Here is a 19,229-nt window from a genome sequence, read left to right on the forward strand (position 1 = left end):
ATAGAGAAGAAAATTAATCCAAGGACTAAACTCTGAAGCATTTAAATGTTTTGGCACTGGAGAGATGAGAAGGAGCGAAGAAACACAGGAAGAATGGCCAGAGAACCAATTGGGAGTGTTTCTGAATGCAAGGAGGTGAAAGCCCAGGAAGGAGGTAGAGTTTAGCTGTGTCATTAGATCACAGAGGTTGAGTGGATAAAGTCTAGATTACAAATAAATTAAGAGATCTTTCGTGGTCTTGGTGAGAACTGTTTCAGTTGTGTGTTGGGGACAAAAGCTTGACTGGGGTAAAAGAGAGAGAGCACAGGAGAGCGGTCAGGACAACACTTTTGAGTTTTGTTTTTATTTTTCAGTTTGCACAATGTGATTTTTTTAAAGGTGTAAAATGTGATTTCACAGATGTATAGACTGAAATGATGATCACAATCAAGCTAATGTAACACATATATCGCGTCACTAGTTATCATTGTGTGTGTGTGTGTGTGTGTGTGTGTGTGTGGTGAGAACATTCTAGGTCTACTCTCTGAGCAAATTTCAAGTGTGCAATACAGTGTTAGTAACTGAAATCCCCATGCCGCACACTAGGTCTCCAGAACTTATTAATCTTATAACTGTTAAGTTTATACCCTTTGACCAACATCTCCCCATCCTCTTCCTACCCTCCTGAAATCTCTAGAAACTGCTGTCCAATTCTCTGGTCCTATGGTTTGACTTTTTTCAGATTCTACACATAAGCTTTGTTCTAAGGGATAGCAGGGAAGGAGTGACAAGGAAAAGAGTATTTGAGGTAAAGGGAGAGACTTCCTTCAAAGATAGAGGTAACATATTCTGTTGGTGACACAGGAACGTGACAGTAAATGTGGGGAATTGATAATGTGAGGGTATGGAATATAACGACAGGAGGAATAACCTTAGGTAGGTGATAGGAGCTAAGGGAGCTACTGTGTCGAAGACGTGGCTTTATGAAGGCGCGTGGACAGTTCACTCATTGCAATAATAGGGAAGACAAAGAAGACACCAGAAAGGAAGTTACCAGAAATCCTTCTGTATAATTATTTACAAAATTGAATATTTTAAGTCAACTTCTTTTTTTCAAAGGATGCATCCACCTGTCCTCCATACTCCATTTGATACGGTCCATTACCCCATTCTATATTAAAAAAGGAAAAAAAAACAGAATCCATCAAATGTGAACTCTCCATAACTTTTAATCTCTGACCAAACTTAGCTGCAATAACACTAATCCTTCTTTCCCCCTAAGAGAATCCCCAGTGAAAGTTGGCTTTCCTCCTGAGATCCATTTCTTCCTGTGCTATAGATTCTATTCCCTTTCGTCAGTACACACACACCTTGCTCCCTCCATTATTCCACTTCTTACCTGTATCTTTATCTTCCCCATGTTTTCAAGTCCCTCCCTTGTTCAGGTCACTCCCACCTAAAAGAAAATAAATGCCTTCTTTAATCCTATATTACTTTAAAAAATCCCTACATAATTCCCTTTTCCTTTGTAGCCATTTCCTTTGTAGCCATTTCTCTTTGTAGCTATTTTACTTTTGAATCCAATTTTTAAAAATTGAGGTACAATTGACTTCTAATATTATATGAGTTTCAGGCGTACAACGTAATGGTTCAGTATTTGTATATATTGCAAAGTTATCACCACACGAAGTCTAGTTAACATCCATCACCATACATAGTTACAAATTTTTTCTTGTGATGAGTTACAATGTTACAGTATTTTTCTTGTGACCAGGACTCTTAACATCTACTCTCTTAGAAATTTCCAAATATGGAATTGTGTATTCTTCACTGTGCTCACCATAATCTACATTCCATCCCCATGACTTATATACTTTATAACTGGAAGTTTGTGCCTTTTCATATTGTACCACTGTACCATTCGCACTGTAAACATTACCAGAGCAATTATTCTAATCACCACTTAATAATTTCATGGGTTATTTTTATTAATTAATAATAACATTATCAGCAGAAGTATGAACTACTTCAAATATGCAGAAAGGTATAAATAAATAAGATGAAGTTAACCCATAAAAGAATAACCAAACATGAGAAATTCAACAACAAATCGAATCATAATGCCCTTTGTATATCTCTTCACCTGTATTTCTTTCTACTAACCCCGAGAGAACAGGCAACTCTCTTGAATTCATTTATCCACCTCATAGTTATTTTTCTCTATCTTTTAAGGCAAATCTATGTATGCCCAGAAAATATGATTTTTCTTTGCATGTCTCAACATTTTATATTAATTTTATCAGACTGTGTGCATCCTGCCACTTTTTCTCTTCCATTAAGTTTATTTGTGAGATTTGTCCATGCAGGTACGTGGATCTCTAGGTGTTCATTTTAATGGTCAAGTGATATTTATTACATGAATACCATTAGAGGTACATTGCATCCCAAATGAATGGATACTGGTGTTATTTCCAGTTTTCTTTCATTCAAAAATCTTGTGATGAATATGTTTGAAGGTTTCCTTATAAACAAGTTGGGTGTTTCTCGAATGCAATAGTGCTCAAAGTGTGGTTTGGGGCCTGTGAGGTCAGTTATTAATTATGAAGCAATAATTATAGTTTTCACGCTCATTGTCTCATGACTGCAGAATGGAGTTTTCCAGAGGTAATATGGCACGTGCTATGACTACAAAACGATGTGGAAGTGGGTAGGAGAACTCCAGTTGTCTTCTATTAACAGGCAGTAAAAAGATTTGCAAAACTGTAAAAACATGCCTCCCTTTCAATCGTTTTGTTTTTAAGAATGTAGTCATTTTACGAAAAATGTATTATGTGTTAGTGTGATTGGTGTGTTTTGATTTTTATTTTTTATTTTTTTTTTAATTTTTTTTTCAACGTTTATTTATTTTTGGGACACAGAGAGACAGAGCATGAACAGGGGAGGGGCAGAGAGAGAGGGAGACACAGAATCGGAAACAGGCTCCAGGCTCCGAGCCATCAGCCCAGAGCCTGACACGGGGCTCGAACTCACAGACCGCGAGATCGTGACCTGGATGAAGTCGGACGCTTAACCGACTGCGCCACCCAGGCGCCCCTTGTTTTGATTTTTAAAAATTAAACCGCGTTTGTAAATTTTCTGTTTTAATTTCTAATATGTTAAATATTTTTTTCTTTCTGTGATATTCCTGTACAGTCACCCTCTTCACCTCACAATCTCTGGCCAGCATTGTTCTGCTCTTAAATCTCTATAGTTCATCCTTTCAAGAATGTCCCATAATGGAAATCACATAGTATCTAATACATTAAATATTGATGAATATAATCCTTATAAACAAATATTCTGCATGTCCATCATCCTCAATACATTTTAAGGCTATAAAATGTTCAAATATAAAAGTAGTCTAACTTCTGCTATGGTGTATACATTTAAGATCTGAATTGCTTTGCTTGTGGTAATGCGTTATCACATTTCCTAGATATTGTCTATATGCTCTCGAAATCAACATCATATGGGAATTAGTGCTGTTTTTACGCCTTGGCAATGTTTGGTATTGGCACAGATGTACAATTGTTGCCATTCATTGAGAGCACACTGGTGTTTCCTTGTGGTTTAACTTTGCATTTCTGTCCTTACGAGTATGATAGAGCATTCTGTCCCATTCTTTTTGACCACTGGCTTTCCTCTTCTGAGAACTGAATATATGTTAGGTATCACAGGATATTAAGTGACATGCTATAAAATTAATTCTCTGATGTACAATTACCAGAACATAGGATAATTCCATCACATTTTGCTTCTCTCACCATACATGGATAGTCACTTTGCATGCTTTTTGGAACTGCCTGGAAGCTGAATGCACCTTTTCCCAGGGTCCTTGCAGGAGTTTTAAACCCTATGGGAGAAAATGCCCCCATAGTGATAAACTTTCATTTATCTAAATCTATGATTTGTGCATCTTGGTCTCGTACATTTAGAATCAATCCAGTCTCAGGCTTATTCTCTGGACTCCTGAATGTACACGTTGGCTAATTCCTGAAGTTCCTTCCAAGTACAGTCCCATTTCTCCCTTAGGAGAAGCAGCAAAGCTGACTGGTGAGGGCGAGGCATGGCACTGTTTATTGACTTCGTGATCAAGAGGAGATGTCGAAGGCAGAAGCTTGGGGTGGGAGAGTGCATGCTTTCTTGCAGGCGTGAGAACCTTCATCACCTTCAAGCAAGAGGGGAGTGCTAAGCTTCAACAGCAAGTGGTGCTTGTTTCTGCTGGTACCGCGCATTAAGGGGAATCCTGGAATTCAACAGTTTTAAGTGCATCAAACTAAGTAATCCTATTCCAAGTGTCAGGGCTCCTTCCTTTTTCAGCCAGGACTCTGACCTTGGCATATAGGCAAGTGTTTGAGATTGTTGAAGTTCTTCTATTCTAATATTAAGTGCTATATCTACCCTTCACCTTGCTTTGCTGTCAGGTGTAGGAGGGGACAATGTCTTTAGGAGCTAAAAGGAGAATTCTGAGTTTCGCTCTGTTTTGCCTACTACGCATGCTCAGTCATTAGTTACATTTTTTCCTCGAAATCATCATTGGCACTTATCAGTAATTCCAATTCCATTGTTTTATGGTCACAATTGACTCCATATTTGTCCTTTGCCAGATATATTATAGCTGCTAATGCAGTATCTCAAGCTGGAATAGTATCCAGGTTCACTGCCCATGAAAATTTCAACACTCTCATTGCTACTTTTTGCCAGGGACCGTGTGTTGCAGCTGCAGTGATGGAGTCTTCTTTGCCTTCTGGCTGACAAGGATCTAAGCCTAAGTTCCATATTTACCATCTACTTCCTCAAGTTACTTCTAAAACCAACTGCCACAAATTAATTTCCCTGGGCAACATGTGGGAAACTTATTAGGGAATACCTTTAAGATTATCTCTTGGGGAAGGGAAGAAGGTAGGAGTGGAGAAGAGGAAGAAATTCAGTACCAGTGTAGTTCCAGCGAAGACCCCCTTTGCCTCCAGCTTAAGCGGGAACTGTCCTTCAGAACTGAGTGAGGGGCCAGGCCTTTATAACAATGTTAGTCAGTCATTGGATGCAGGATACCCTGGGAAGGTGGAATGCCCCAGGACTTGTCAGCTGTTATGCCCAAAGCTGAGGGCTGTCTATCCTCAGTTCTCCCAGCAGGTGGATTAACATGTCTTTCATTCCAAAAGGAGGATCTAATCCATGGCACATCGTGTGTCCACCATGCCAAGCTTTCTGCTATTTCTGTTCTGTTAAGTCACCACTTTTCTGCACTACTTCTTCACTCTTGGTTTCTAACACTTTGTCTACCCACATCTCCTCTACAATCATCTTTGTTTTTGTGAGTTTATTCCTTAAAAGAAAATACCACTTAAATGTAATTTCAGGAGGGTGTCGGTAGTAAACAGAAGTAAACACATGTGTTTCATACACTCTAAAAACCCAAAATCTGATTGGGGAAGCATGAAAGACACTGTTCCTATTTCTAACACGTGTTGTCCCAGCTTTTATTTCTTTTGTTTTAGATCTAGGTGCTTATCCAGCATCACCTTGGGCATATGAACGGGATAGGAGCTGCACTGGCCAGCATCCTAGTATTGATTATCTTTTCTAGTTTCTAAGGTTGTCGAACGACCTTATCACAGCAGAGAAATGTATCTCATTCTGAAACATAGGGGATGAGGCCATGACACACACAATACCCTGAAAAACCTTTCTCCCTTAACCATGTGGTCCACCTGTCATTAACTCTCTCTCTTTCTCGGGAGAGGAATGGATTCACAGCCACAGACACAGAGAAACACCGTTCTGCTACTTAATTGCATTCTGACTCTATACTACTTATTCTGGTATCCTGGGGAAATATTTATTATATCCATATTCAATTTAAGAATGAAGAAGCCCCAAGGAATTACACACTAATATTTTAGAAAGCGGGTCCTTACCGTTTCTAAGATTCCCTTGAAACAATACAGTTAGTATGAGCCACAAAATTTAGAGCTTGGCCTGCAGCCTGTTATGAGAAAATTCCACTTAGTTTTAGGCTGCAGTGTATCATTTTGTCAAAAATGCAGCTCATACTTACGGTCTTCTGGGTTGTATACCTTCATTTCAGGCAGAGCTCTTATCCAATCCCGATTTAGCTGCACCCACTTCTCTATACCACTGACAAACCCAGTGGGGATGGTTTCCCCAGGATTTTTTTTTTTCAATTGAAGTACCATCTAGAAATGAAGGAACACTCTGCTAACTCCACACAGTTGGAGTTGATTCAGAATGAAGCTACTTGATTTCCACCCTGGAGGGAAAGAACAAATAATGATGAAATTGTCACTCAAAAATAAAGTGTTACAATTTTTCAATTCCCTTTATTCTACGAGAGGTAATTAGATTTAGTAGTGAATTGGTTATTTTACTGGTAAGGATTTTCAGGTAAACCAAAACCAGTGGAGGTTAAATTGTGTGCCTAAAGTCACACAATTTTCCAGTGATAGAGTTGGGAGGAGAGCCCCAGTGTCATGGTGCCTAGAATTGCTGTCTTTCTAATAACAATTAAGAGATGACCGTCTGATTATTTGCTTCTTGTGTTAGTGATTGGTACATTCTAGTCACTCTAACTTTTCCTTACTAATTTTTTTTCTTGTCTATTGCACTCACTTGCCCATTGTAAGTTTCCACAAGTGTTGAAATGAGGAGACTTACTCTCTTCCATTGCTACTATGACAACCTATCTAGTCTATTATGACCTTTTAGAACCTTTATGAACATTGTTTTTGCTCATTAGCTTCTGTTCTTTACCTGTATGCCATCTATTGGTAATGAAACATGACTCTGATCTTTCAACACATTATACCGTCAGTTCAGGTCTTTCTATTACACAAGTTCATGGTTCTGTATGTCATATATAACTTTTAGAACCATATTTTCTTATTCAACAACATTTATCTCAAGTGATAATTATGTTTTATATTAATTATTTGATTTATTTTCTTCATGTCTTCTTTCTTCATAAGCCTTCATGAAGGCAGGTTTAGATCCGTTTTTTTTTAAATTTTTTTGTTAATGTTTATTTATTTTGAAAGAGAGAGAGAGCATGAACAGGGGAGGGGTGGAGAGACAGGGAGACAGAGGATCTGAAGCAGGCTCTGTGCCGAACAGAGAGCCCTACATGGGGCTTGAACCCATGAACTGTGAGATCATGACCTGAGCTGAAGTCAGACACAGCCTACTGAGCCACCCAGCCACTCCAAAGAAGTAAGTCTTAAATGGACACAGGAGAACATCCCCATTGCTATGCAACTGGGTTTAGCACAGGTGGAACAAGCAACAACATCCATCACCCTGTTTCTCCCTGGAAGAGACCTAACCTCATACTTTCTCAGCTGCAACCTAAGGGTCCAGCTTCTAATCCACTTACATGAAGGTTTTGACTGCAATCCTCCCTTCGGGGACACTGATGGGTCTTGGCACGTCCTCAGCTACTGAAAGCCACTAAGAATAAAGATGGTGGCTTGGACAGTCAATAAGGTTTGACAGGCAAACAGGAGCTCCAGCTGGGCTGATTGATGAGATTCATCTCCTACATGAAACCACTTTTTCAAAACCATAATGAGAAATCCTCTCACATGGGTTAGGATGTCTATTATCAAAAAAAAGAGCTAAATTCTGATGAGGATGTGGAGAAAAGGGAACACTTGTACACTGTGGGAGGGAATACCAACTGGTATAACCACTATGGAAAACAGTATGAAGGTTCCTCAAGAAATTAAAGATAGAACTACATATGATCTAGCAATCTCATTTCTGGGTATACATCTAAATCCAATGAATTCACTGTCTCGAAGAGATACCTGCACTCCCACATTCATTGTAGCAATATTCACAATATTCAATATTCACAGCAGCCATGATATGGAAACATCTATGTGTCCATTGACTGATAATACATGGATAAAGAAAATGTGAAACAGAGAGTGGCTGGTAAAAGGGTACCAACTTTCAGTTATAAAGTGAACAGGTCTGAGGATCTAATGTATAAGACAGTGACTAAATTTGGTAGTTCTGCATTGTATCATTGAAATCGCTAAGAGAGGTGAACTTAAGTGTTCTCACCAAAAAGAAAAGAGCAGATGGATGTGTTAATCAAATCAATGGTAGGAATCCCTTTGCAATATATACATAAATCAAATCATCACATAGCATACTTTAAATGTATTTTGACTTTATTTGACAATAATACCTCAATACAGATGAAAAAAATAAACATAGGCAAAAAAATAAGTGAAAGGAGCCTTTATTTCTGGTGCAGATAACAGTCCATGGTACACGAAAGGTGTCAGTAAACTTTTGTTGTGTAAGTGAATGAGCCAGTTGTCTTTGTTTTCTCTTATATATATTACATTTTTAGAATTCAGGCTCTAAGATTTTTATGTTCTTCATTCTTTATTATTATTCTTTGTTCTTTATTATTCGTGACTGTACTGCTTTCTTTTCTTTTTTTTTTAAGTTTATTTATTTATTTTGAGAGAGAGTGAGCGGGAGGGGCAGGGAAAGAGGGTGAGAGAGAGAATCCCAAGCAGGTTCTGCACTGTCAGCACAGAACCCGATGTGGGACTTGAACCAACGAACCGCAAAATCACTACCTGAGCCCAAACCAAAAGTTGGCCACTTAACCAACTGAGCCTCCCAGGCACCCCGGTAATTACTGTTTTTTATTTAAAAAGCACTATATCTAACATTCTATTTCCTCCAATTCTTTGAGAATGTTCAATGATCAGGAGAAGACGCACTCTTAAGAAACACGATGTGTATTAAATTAATGTCATAGCAATTCTTTGCTAACAGCTCAGATTCTGTGTTTTTGGGTTGGAGGCGGCAAGAAGGCAGGAACAAAGTGTGTGTTGTTTTAGAAGCTGTCATCTTATAGCTGCATCAAAACAATGACAGTCATAATCACAATAGTATATTTGTATGCTGTCTGTGCCAGGAATTGTATTATTAGCATATCTTCGTTATTGTAATTAAGCAATAATCACTGAGCTTGATATTTTCACCCACTTTTTACAAATGACATGATTTGCCTAAGTCCACACCACTAAGAGCCGTGCAAGTCCTCAGATCCTGGTCTATCTCATACCAAAGTATTGGTGATTCAACGTCTTGCTAAACATTTTGAAACAACTTCTTAAAGTAATAATTAAGACAAAACTATAAATACATAATGAGTAAATTCAATAGAAGTAGTCAGAAGTAATCATAGTCTGCAGTATATATAAAGCAAATATTTTCCTTCTGTATGTTTTGTTTTATTTTTCCTCACTCCTATTTCTTCCATCTTCCTCAAGACTGTGGAATATAGGGCTTAATTAGAAAAATGAGGTTTAATGTGAGTTTACTTGCAAGTTTCTTCATGTCTTGGCCTTATAAATCATTCTCTGTGAAAGCTTTCTCTTAAGGGAGACTGAGGATTTATAGACTTATTTTTCAGTATTTCTACTAAAAATGTCTTCTACAAAACTAAATAAAAGAGTGAACTTTTACTTCAGCAATGGCTTTACTGCCACTCAAAAGAAATACCTTTTGATGAAAAACATTGCATTTGTATGGATCACGGTTACTTAATATCTTTGACTAGAGTTGAAGAGTCTTTTCAGGAGATGGATGAAAAATGAAACGAACAATAGGAATAAAATTATGAGATTAAATTCTTCTTTGAAATTTTGGACTCAGTATTTGTATATATACGTAATTGAAATTTCTCAGTCCTTCTCTCAGTCATTCATTCAACAAGTATTTGTTGTCCACTCTGTGGTAGACACTGTCCAAGGTGATGGGTATGCGATGGCAGATAAGACACAAACAGTCCCTGCCCTCAAGAAGCTTCTGTTCTTCAGATTCTGTGTCTCCCTCTCTCTGACCCTCCCCCAATCATGCTCTGTCTCTCTGTCTCAAAAATAAATAAAATGTTAAAAAAAAATTAAAAAAAAGGGGGGGGCACCTGGGTGGCTCAGTCGGTTAAGCGTCCGACTTTGGTTCAAGTCATGATCTCACGGTCTGTGAGTTTGAGCCCCGCTTCGGGCTCTGTGCTGATATCTCAGAGCCTGGAGCGTGTTTCAGATTCTGTGTCTCCCTCTCTCTCTCTGACCCTTCCCCATTCATGCTCTGTCTCTCTCTGTCTCAAAAATAAATAAAATGTTAAAAAAAAATTTTTAAGCTTCTGTTCAATTATGAAAGTTAAACAATAAAAACATGTATATATAAACATGTTTATGTTGTGATTATAACCATTAAAAAATAAAGTGCCTGGTGACAAAGAATTATAGAGAAGGACTACTTGATTTAAGGTAGAAAGAGAATGAAGTTTTAGTGGAGACAACATTTAAACCCAGAGATTAGGAATTAGAAACCAGTGAGGGCAAGGTCTGGAGAACACAGTATCTGAGATTTCACAGGTACAAATGACTTATAGTGGAGAGTGTCACATTTTAGGAAAAGGGAGTGTGATTCCTGCCTGGAGATAAGGAAGAACAGGGACATATGTTGAGGCTGTAGACATTCACATGGTTCCAATAATATAAAGCTTAGGAACTCAGGATAAAGATTGGATTTTACTCAAGTGCTCTGTGAAGACACCAAAGTGTTTGAGGCAAGTAACAATACGACCTGACTTATATTTTATAAAAATTACTCTTACAAGGAAAATGCAGTGAAAGAGAAAAGATAGAAAAGCAAATGGGTAAGGAGCAGAACTTTCCAGAGAAAAGTTGACAGATGGTGGCCCCGAAGGGTGAAAGAAATGGATAAATTTGAGTCAGGGGGAGAACAGTTTTATTAAAACAATGGACCAGATTTACAACTACAGAATTTCAGGCTTGGTAGCACCAGATTAAGTGGCATTTTGGTAGAGAGATGTTCTAGTGCCTTTTAGAAAACACAAAATAGGCTATTACTTCTGTTCTCAATTGTTGTTCTAGTGCTAATTACCCCGTTAATGGCCTATATCCTCTCTTTCTCTCTGTCCACACTTTTGGTCTGTGCCCTGTGGCATTTGACACCTGGGACTAAAAAGAAACAATAATTTCAATCACTAATTTTTGTTGCTCTGCTTTCTACATGAATGAGGAATTAAAGACAATGATATGCCCACAGATAACACCTTAATGGATTCCAATTACTCATCCTATTTCTGATTTCCACATTTAAAAAGAAAGAAAGAAAGCAAATGAAGAAAACACAAGAGCTGGCAGTTGTCCTTCTTGTTGTAGGGGCAGGTAATGAGACAGCAGGGCTCTTTGTACTGGGGCCCTGAAAAAGGAATTTGAATGCATTTAAGCCTTTTTTCTTCGCTTACGATACTTTAGAACTCAAGGAAATTTGTTGCATTCAGTCGAATTTAATTTTTCTCTTATTTTCATTTTGATTGAAGTAGAAATGTTTTTAAATAAAATGCAAGTCATCAACATATAATTTATTCTTCTAAAAACTGTAGTTGTTTTCATAAATTTTATTTCTACTTAAGAAGCAAAGTTGGTATTTCTGGAGGCCCTTCTCATGCAAGACAGGTTTAGTCTTCAATTTCTGTGATTCCATTGTCATGACCATGTGTGACCTCCGAGTAGAGTGTGAGTATAAACACATTTGGCTTTTGTGTCAAAGGGTGACATTTTCCCTTTAAAAATAAGTTTTGTGTTTTTTACCTGGGCCTAACTTGAGAGCTGTGTGTTAAATATTGTGAGACCGCTTCCGGCACATGAAAGAAAAACCTCAATAGGGTATGAGACTTTTTTCAACTATTTGCTTAAAAGTGTACTTAAAAATCTCAAAGATGAGAAAACTTACTCATAATTGATTGAATTGTGTGATGAAATATAGTATCAGATCCTAGATCTGGGTTACCAATACAACTGATGATTATTGGGCCTGAGTGGTTATTTTTGACTTGTTATCATTATTTGGCCATTATTTTTTATCACTCACAATTGCAAAATGACAAAAATTCATAATTTGCTATATGTGCCTTTGGGGTCATATTGAATTAAAAAACACTGTTCTGTAAACATTTGTCAATGAGTATCTTACCATAGATGATGAAATTGGTGGGATGTGAAACATGATATAAACTTTTTTGATCACCAGTTAAAATTCAAATACAACATTGCCTAGAAATGGAATTTTATCAAATGTGGGTTTTTTGTACCATGACATGATCATATACACATAACATATAATTAGTTTATTAATATGATGAATAAATAAGTTTTCAAATGATGGGTCAACTTTGCATCCTTGGAATAAATTGAACTTGGTAATGATACATTAACCTGAATACATTGCTAGATTTTATTTTCTATTATCACACATTCCTTAATAGTTTTGCATATTAATGAAATGAAAATGGATATTAATTATAATTTCTAGCACTTTTTGTCTGGCTTTGGTATATAAATATTATCATATAAGTCTGGCCCTTTTCTGCTCCCTAGAAGATTTATATGAAAATGAATGTCTTTTTCTAAATGTTAGTATATCCACCTATACAATTCTGGTAGGTTTGAACTCTCCAGCATCTCCAGGACTATTATCATCATTCGATTTCCTCTTAGTTCATCGGTATCACTTGCCTGCCACACATTCATCCTGTGAGTCTATCCATCAGGGTAAAGTTTATGGAGGCAGCTAAACATCAAGAGAACACAAGCAAGGGGCTTGTTAACCCCAAAGAACGTAGTGAAGACAATGAAATGCCAGAAGATGAAAAAGACATGGGATGGAAAAGTGGATGCCATCCTTCAGAAGAAAGGCAGAAGGGGCTACAATTCCAGGGGGAAGTGGTATTTTCTCAGAAATAAAGGGCTACTGCTGCCACTCCTTTAGGGGATGCACCTGTCACCCTGGGCAAAAGGTAGAATCCACATTTGGCAAGGAGACCAGTCATCTAGCCGAAATCATGTTTTCTCTAATCCCTTTTAATCTTTTTTTTGTTTCTTTTTTTTTTTCACATCTGTCCTTTTTCTGTTTTTGTTTTTTGTTTTTTTTGTTTTTTTGTTTTTTTTTTGTCCCTTATTACGCCTTTTTCTGGTGGCTATACCCACTGGTGTTCCTTGTAACTTAGCTTTCATTTATGAAAACTTTTTGTCTTTTTCTTCAGTTTTTTCCTGAAATCTGTGAGTTCCCTGTGTAGTTTCTCATTGTTGAGCTATAACCCCAAGTTTTCTTGACATTTTCTGTTTGTTTTCTTAATTTTGCTTTGTGATGTTTCTTCGTTGATGCAATTGTTCTGTTTGAGTTTCTTTTAAGTTCAGGTTGAAATATTTCATTACTACTTTCTGTTGGTGATGACATTTTTTTCTGGTGAGTTTGGTTTGGGTTCTAAGAGGTTCTGCTTAATGTATTTCTTTTATCTTGAAATGTCTTTGTATGAGTGCTACTGTCTTATTTTTATGTCGTCAATATTTGAATAAATTGGATTTTCTCCACTGGCTTTTAGTAGAAGGCTTTCTGAAAGATAAGAAGTTAGTGTACTTAACTGGTTGCTTAGCCCGAAGGATACCTTTTTGCTGGTAAAATGATGAATAATTTCTTTGATATTTGTTGTTTGTTTTTTTTTTTGTGGCCAGAAAAAAATCTGCTTCTGTGATGCTGTATTATTTCTGGAGGGCTTCTACCAATAAACATTTCTTTCCTTCTCTTTACCTTGACTCTTACAGATATTGCCCCCATAGCCCAAGATAGTCCCTTCTGTTTTAGATCTTGTGTTGACTTTGCTCTGCCTCCTTTGTCCTCCACATACCTTCCATGCTTTGTTTTCTTCAACATCACAAGGCTTCTTCCCTATCCTGATTGTTTTTAGATCGTTTTTTAAATTTTTAATTTATTTTTTTATATGAAATTTATTGTCAAATTGGTTTCCATACGACACCCAGTGCTCATCCCCACAGGTGCCCTCCTCAATGCCCATCACCCACCCTCCCTTCCCTCCAACCCCCCATCAATCCTCAGTTTATTCTCAGTTTTTTAAGAGTCTCTTATGGTTTGCCTCCTTCCCTCTCTGTAACTTTTTTTTTCCTCTTCCCCTTCCCCATGGTCTTCTGTTAAGTTTCTCAGGATCCACATATGAGTGAAAACATATGGTATCTGTCTTTCTCTGCCTGACTTATTTCACTTAGCCTAACACTCTCCAGTTCCATCCACGTGGCTACAAAAGGCCAGGTTTCATTCTTTCTCTTTGCCATGTAGTATTCCATTGTGTATATAGACCACAATTTCTTTATCCATTCATCAGTTGATGGACATTTAGGCTCTTTAGATCTTAAAAGTAGTGGGATGCTTTTTTCACTTGAAGGGACTTTGGGCTGGTATTTCTTGGCTCTGCCTATCAGTAGGATGTCTCAACAACCCCCCCCCCCGCCTCTTTTTTTTAGTTGAGCGTGCTCACCTGCTTCCCCACTGTGCTTTCCTATGCCAGTTTTGCTGATCCTATTGTTTCCCTTCAATCTGAATATATTTCTTTCTTTGGCATTGAGTTTCAGTCAATTTATATGTAATTGAGTGTTTACTAATCTTCCATATTTTTCTGGGCAGACTGGCGCTCTTTTCTGTTTTCTAGTTTTTGCTTTGAAGCAGTTAGTGGCCTGTTGTTCTATTGTCTTTTCTTCTGTCACTCCTAAATATGCCTTGGTGATCTAAATGTCTCTGGTTTTGTTTTTTTTATCTTCTATCTATTATTCTGTCATCTCCCTATCTATCTATCTATCTATCTATCTATCTATCTATCTATCATCTGTCATTTTGGGGAAGGATTGATTGAGCTCCTTGCATCGAAGAATTTATGTCTTTTATCCTTCTCGAAAGTTCTCAGCCATTATTTCTTCCGACAGAGTATATTAGAGGGAAAAGCCTAGGATTATCACAAAATGGAACCTCTACCTCTTCTTTCTTTTACTCAAACTTTGATTAAGCATTAGACTTTCTTAGTTTCTTGTGTTTCTTAAATTTTGTTTTTCGTATTTTTTATTTGTCTCTCTGTAATCCATTCTTCGATATCCCCTCAGATTGATTTTCTGGTTTACTAATTCTTTCCTTGGTGCCTTTGAATTTGCTACTGAGCACCTTTATTGAGTAAATCTCAATTGTTTTATATTGTATTTAACAAAATTCTATATGACTTTTTTCAAATGTTCCTGGTAAAATTGTATAGTTTTTTTTTAATGTATTTCTTATTTGTTAATTTTCCATTTTAATACTTTAACATGTTAAATTTTATTACTTCATATTATTTATCTGATAATGCCAAAACTTGCTGTATTTCTGGGTTAGAATATATTATTTGTTATTTCTTCTGACTCTTTGTCTAGTCCATTGTCTATTCCATTATGAGCTCTTGTATATTTAAATGTAATCTTTCAAAATTTTCTTTGGGTGCACATTTTTCCTAGGGTTGTTGCTGTTGTTTGTCTTTTGGTATTTAACCATGAAGCTACTAAGAATACTTGTTCTTAATTTAAATAGTATTTGGCTTGTGTTAGAGAGTTTTTTTCGGGGAAAATAATTTTTAACTATCATCCAGAGTCAATGCTGATGATAATATTCTTACAGTCTTTTACTAGACAGTAGATTTTCCCTAATTTATCCACTCAGTTTGCCACCATTATTGGTTCTTTCCATTTACAGGGGTTCAGATACGAAAGGTTCTACTTCATGTTACCTTTGGCTTTTCTTCTGATCTCTTTAAATGGACCACTGAAGCAAAACTCGAAGCAAATATGACTGTTTAGATGTCCCAGTCAAGAATACGGAAGGGTAAACAGCATCTTTTCTAAATCCGTTTTTCTTTCCTTCCTTCTTTCTTTCCTCCCTTCCTTTTCTAAGTTGTTTAGTATTTCTCATACCATCACACTTAAACCAGTCTTACATTTTGGAAGATTTTTAAAACGTGGAAGGGTTTCTTTGGGTAGAAATTTCATTTTAGTCTTGGAAACTGAAACTCTATATTTACATACTATCATTTTACTTTTTGATCCTTATTTTTCAATGAAATGGAGGAAGCATAAAATATATAAAACATTATTTCTTATGGCGTTCTCCTGCACTTACAGTTTATATATTATCTTTTAGGAAAATTTGTAATACATAATGCTAGGTAGTAGGTCAGGTATGATACTTCCATTATAAATAAGAATACTAGAACACTAAGAAATAAAGCAACAAGAGTGCAGACCCATAGCAAGTCACATGCTGGCAGTTATTTAATAGATTTTTTTCTCTTTCCACACTGAGTTTGGTGCCCTTTTATTATCCCTTTCTGGTCAGTTTTAAGGCCTTTTTATTCTGGGTGGATTTTGTATCTGACATTTTTTTTTCTATATCTAACATTGCAGCAAAACTCCAAACCGTCGACATAAGCTAGTTTATAAACTTCTAGGACATCTGTTATTTTAGAGACCTAGCGCTGAGTGAGAATAGAGTCTTACAAAGTCTGGGGTGAAAATAAGAAATCTCAGTAATTGCTTTTCTCAGCCTTTTCACTTCTCATCTTGGAAATTGAAGAGTACTGAATTATGCTCTAATTGACACTGAAATATAAAAAAGCAAATAAAAAATTCATTATGACCTTTAAGAATATGGCAGATAGAACGTGGCAAACATGTAGCCTTAGTTTCCAATCCAAATTAAAGGGTCATAGAGCATTGAAAATTGCTAATGTCGCACAGGGCTGGAAATCACGGCTTTTCAAAGAAAACACACATCAAAGTCAGCTTTTCATGCTTTTTTAAGAATCCTGGTCTAAGAACTATTATTAATATTAAATGGCAAATCATTGTAGGTCACAACAAAGTATAGAACTATAGAACCTCAAGCATGGGTTGCATGTTTCTATAGTATTTGACAGAATTACTTTATGGGTTGGTGTTTCAAGCGGCTTTTAAGCTGACATAGATTCAAGGAGCTTCCCTGAAGAGCATATATGACTCTGACATTCTAAGCGAGCATACATCAAAGACCTAGGGATTCCTGAAGCTTCTTCTCGTCATAGGGCACATAGTGAGCACGCATAAAAAGGGCTTTCCTTGTCTCCATCCAAAAAACTAAGCTAATTTTTAAATGTAACTTAAAGGTGGGTTGTAAGGCTAATAACACATCAGAAGTTACTCAAATTTTGTCTGCTTGTCCCGTTCTCCTTCTCCTTGGAAAATGTAAAGATAACGTCAGATTAATTTCTTGTTGTACTTTGTTTATTTGTGATACCTTTCCTTACATTTTGGAGATCTTGTGTCTATACAGGTCTTAGCAAGATTCTCCACATCATTTTTATGCCACTGGATTTCGGGGTGGCTTTGGTTGCTGTACGTTTCGCGCCCTAGACCTTGTTATGTTTTGTTAATCTTTGATACTTAGTAAAGAGAGAAATGGGACTGTTATCCTACAATATTCTCCTCATGTTTCTCTCCTCCCCCAGTCTTGCCCCGCTTGAAACCAGTCTCCATTGCGAAACACTCATAACTGTAGATTTCACACATTCCTCACTGTGGATTTCATTACATCATTCATTTCCTGTTAAAAACAGACAGAAATAACTCTCTTGCCATCACCGTAAGTTAAAATGATCACTCATTTCTTTAGTGACAAGCCTTGCATGATCTGATTTCAACAGAACAATTTCTTAAATTTTTTTTTCAACGTTTATTTATTTTTGGGACAGAGAGAGACAGAGCATGAACGGGGGAGGGGCAGAGAGAGAGGGAGACACAGAATCGGAAACAGGCTCCAGGCTCTGAGCCATCAGCCCAGAGCCTGACGCGGGGCTCGAACGCATGGACCGCGAGATCATGACCTGGCTGAAGTCGGACGCTTAACCGACTGCGCCACCCAGGCGCCCCAACAGAACAATTTCTAGTGGCATCTCTTTCCCCTTCTCATACCCTTATCTCCTTATTATACTGACTTTGAGCTTCATAGTATTCCTGAAGTATAGAGGTATTGTTGTAAAGCTGTGCTATTTCATTCATCTGGTATACCTTTACTTAACTCCCTCTTTGCTTGGAAACCCTCACTCTGTGTTCATATAGTTTTATTGTGAGAACCGTTTGATTCTCCAGTATGAATATTTGTGTGGCACGCTGTCTTTGCCTACAACATCTTGTTTAAGACATCATAATTCATCACATCCTGCTTTTGTGTTACATATGACCTATTACTTGGTCTGTCTCTCTTGCTGTCTTAAAAATGACCTATGACAGGGCGTATTGCACATTAATTACACACTGTGGCACACAGTAGAAGATATAGTACACAGCACACAGTACTAGCACACAGTAGAAGATATAGTACACGACTGATGACTGGATTGTCATCATTGATGACTTTATCCCATGAAATGAGGAGGTTAGGGTTGGTTTAACAATTTCCGTGTATAAATATACGTGAAGATACGTATATATTTATGAGTGGTACAACACAGAATAACCAGTGTCATAGATCTACTCACTGCGAGGTCCTGTTATCAAATAATAGTCATTTTTAACAATTATTTAGAAAGGCTTTTATCTGAGCAGAACTAAAAGAAATTTTACTGTTTTAACTCTCATCTATATTTGGCTTAGTCAATTTAGTCATTTGGTAAATGTTAGGTTCTTTGTTTAAATGTTGATATTTTCCAAGTGTTAAGAGACAGTTGAGAATTGTGCAGTCCTCCACCACAACCTTGTTACCAAGCGATAAATTATAATGAGAGCAAGCCCTAAACCAAATTCTGCCAAACCTAAACTATGTGTTCATACACTGAAGTATAGGAGAGTCTGTCTCTATGGTCAAGCACTCCAACTAACTCCTTAAACAGAAAACTCATGAAGGCAGCACAATGATATTCTAATGGCAGAACTGGCCAGACTTACGATCAAATCTGATGGCAGGACCTCGATAAAGTGGAGGAATGCAGGAACTCTAGACATTGAGGCCAAGGGTAATCAGCTGATAAGTTTTCCATGCTTGTTAGATTCTTTTATTCCATTCCATGGGTGAATACTAACGATGCTTGATGGTGTTAATCAAAATTAAGCAAATTTTATGCTATTTAACCCCCATCCCCATAGTTTCTGATTGGGTTTCTTTGAAAATTAACTAACATTTGTACATAAACATCAAACCACTTATCCAGAATTATCTTTAAAATAAACTATTGCACAAGCAATAACAAGATATTCTCTTTCATTATCACTATTTTAACCCTGGATCTTTCCCTT

The 19,229-nt window shown here is 37.0% G+C and overlaps 1 long non-coding RNA gene across 1 annotated transcript; it reads right to left on the reverse strand.

Annotated features, from left to right (window-relative positions):
- Window positions 1-1,029: 1,029 nt before the first annotated feature.
- Window positions 1,030-6,738, reverse strand: LOC102899522. Its single transcript, XR_440371.3, has 4 exons — window positions 6,649-6,738; window positions 6,077-6,289; window positions 1,379-1,435; window positions 1,030-1,150 (listed from the first exon to the last, which is right to left on the reverse strand). It is a non-coding gene; the product is annotated as an uncharacterized LOC102899522 (long non-coding RNA).
- Window positions 6,739-19,229: the final 12,491 nt, after the last annotated feature.

The sequence above is a fragment of the Felis catus genome, chromosome B2 (genome assembly GCF_018350175.1).
Source record: "Felis catus isolate Fca126 chromosome B2, F.catus_Fca126_mat1.0, whole genome shotgun sequence".
Lineage (NCBI taxonomy): Eukaryota > Metazoa > Chordata > Mammalia > Carnivora > Felidae > Felis > Felis catus.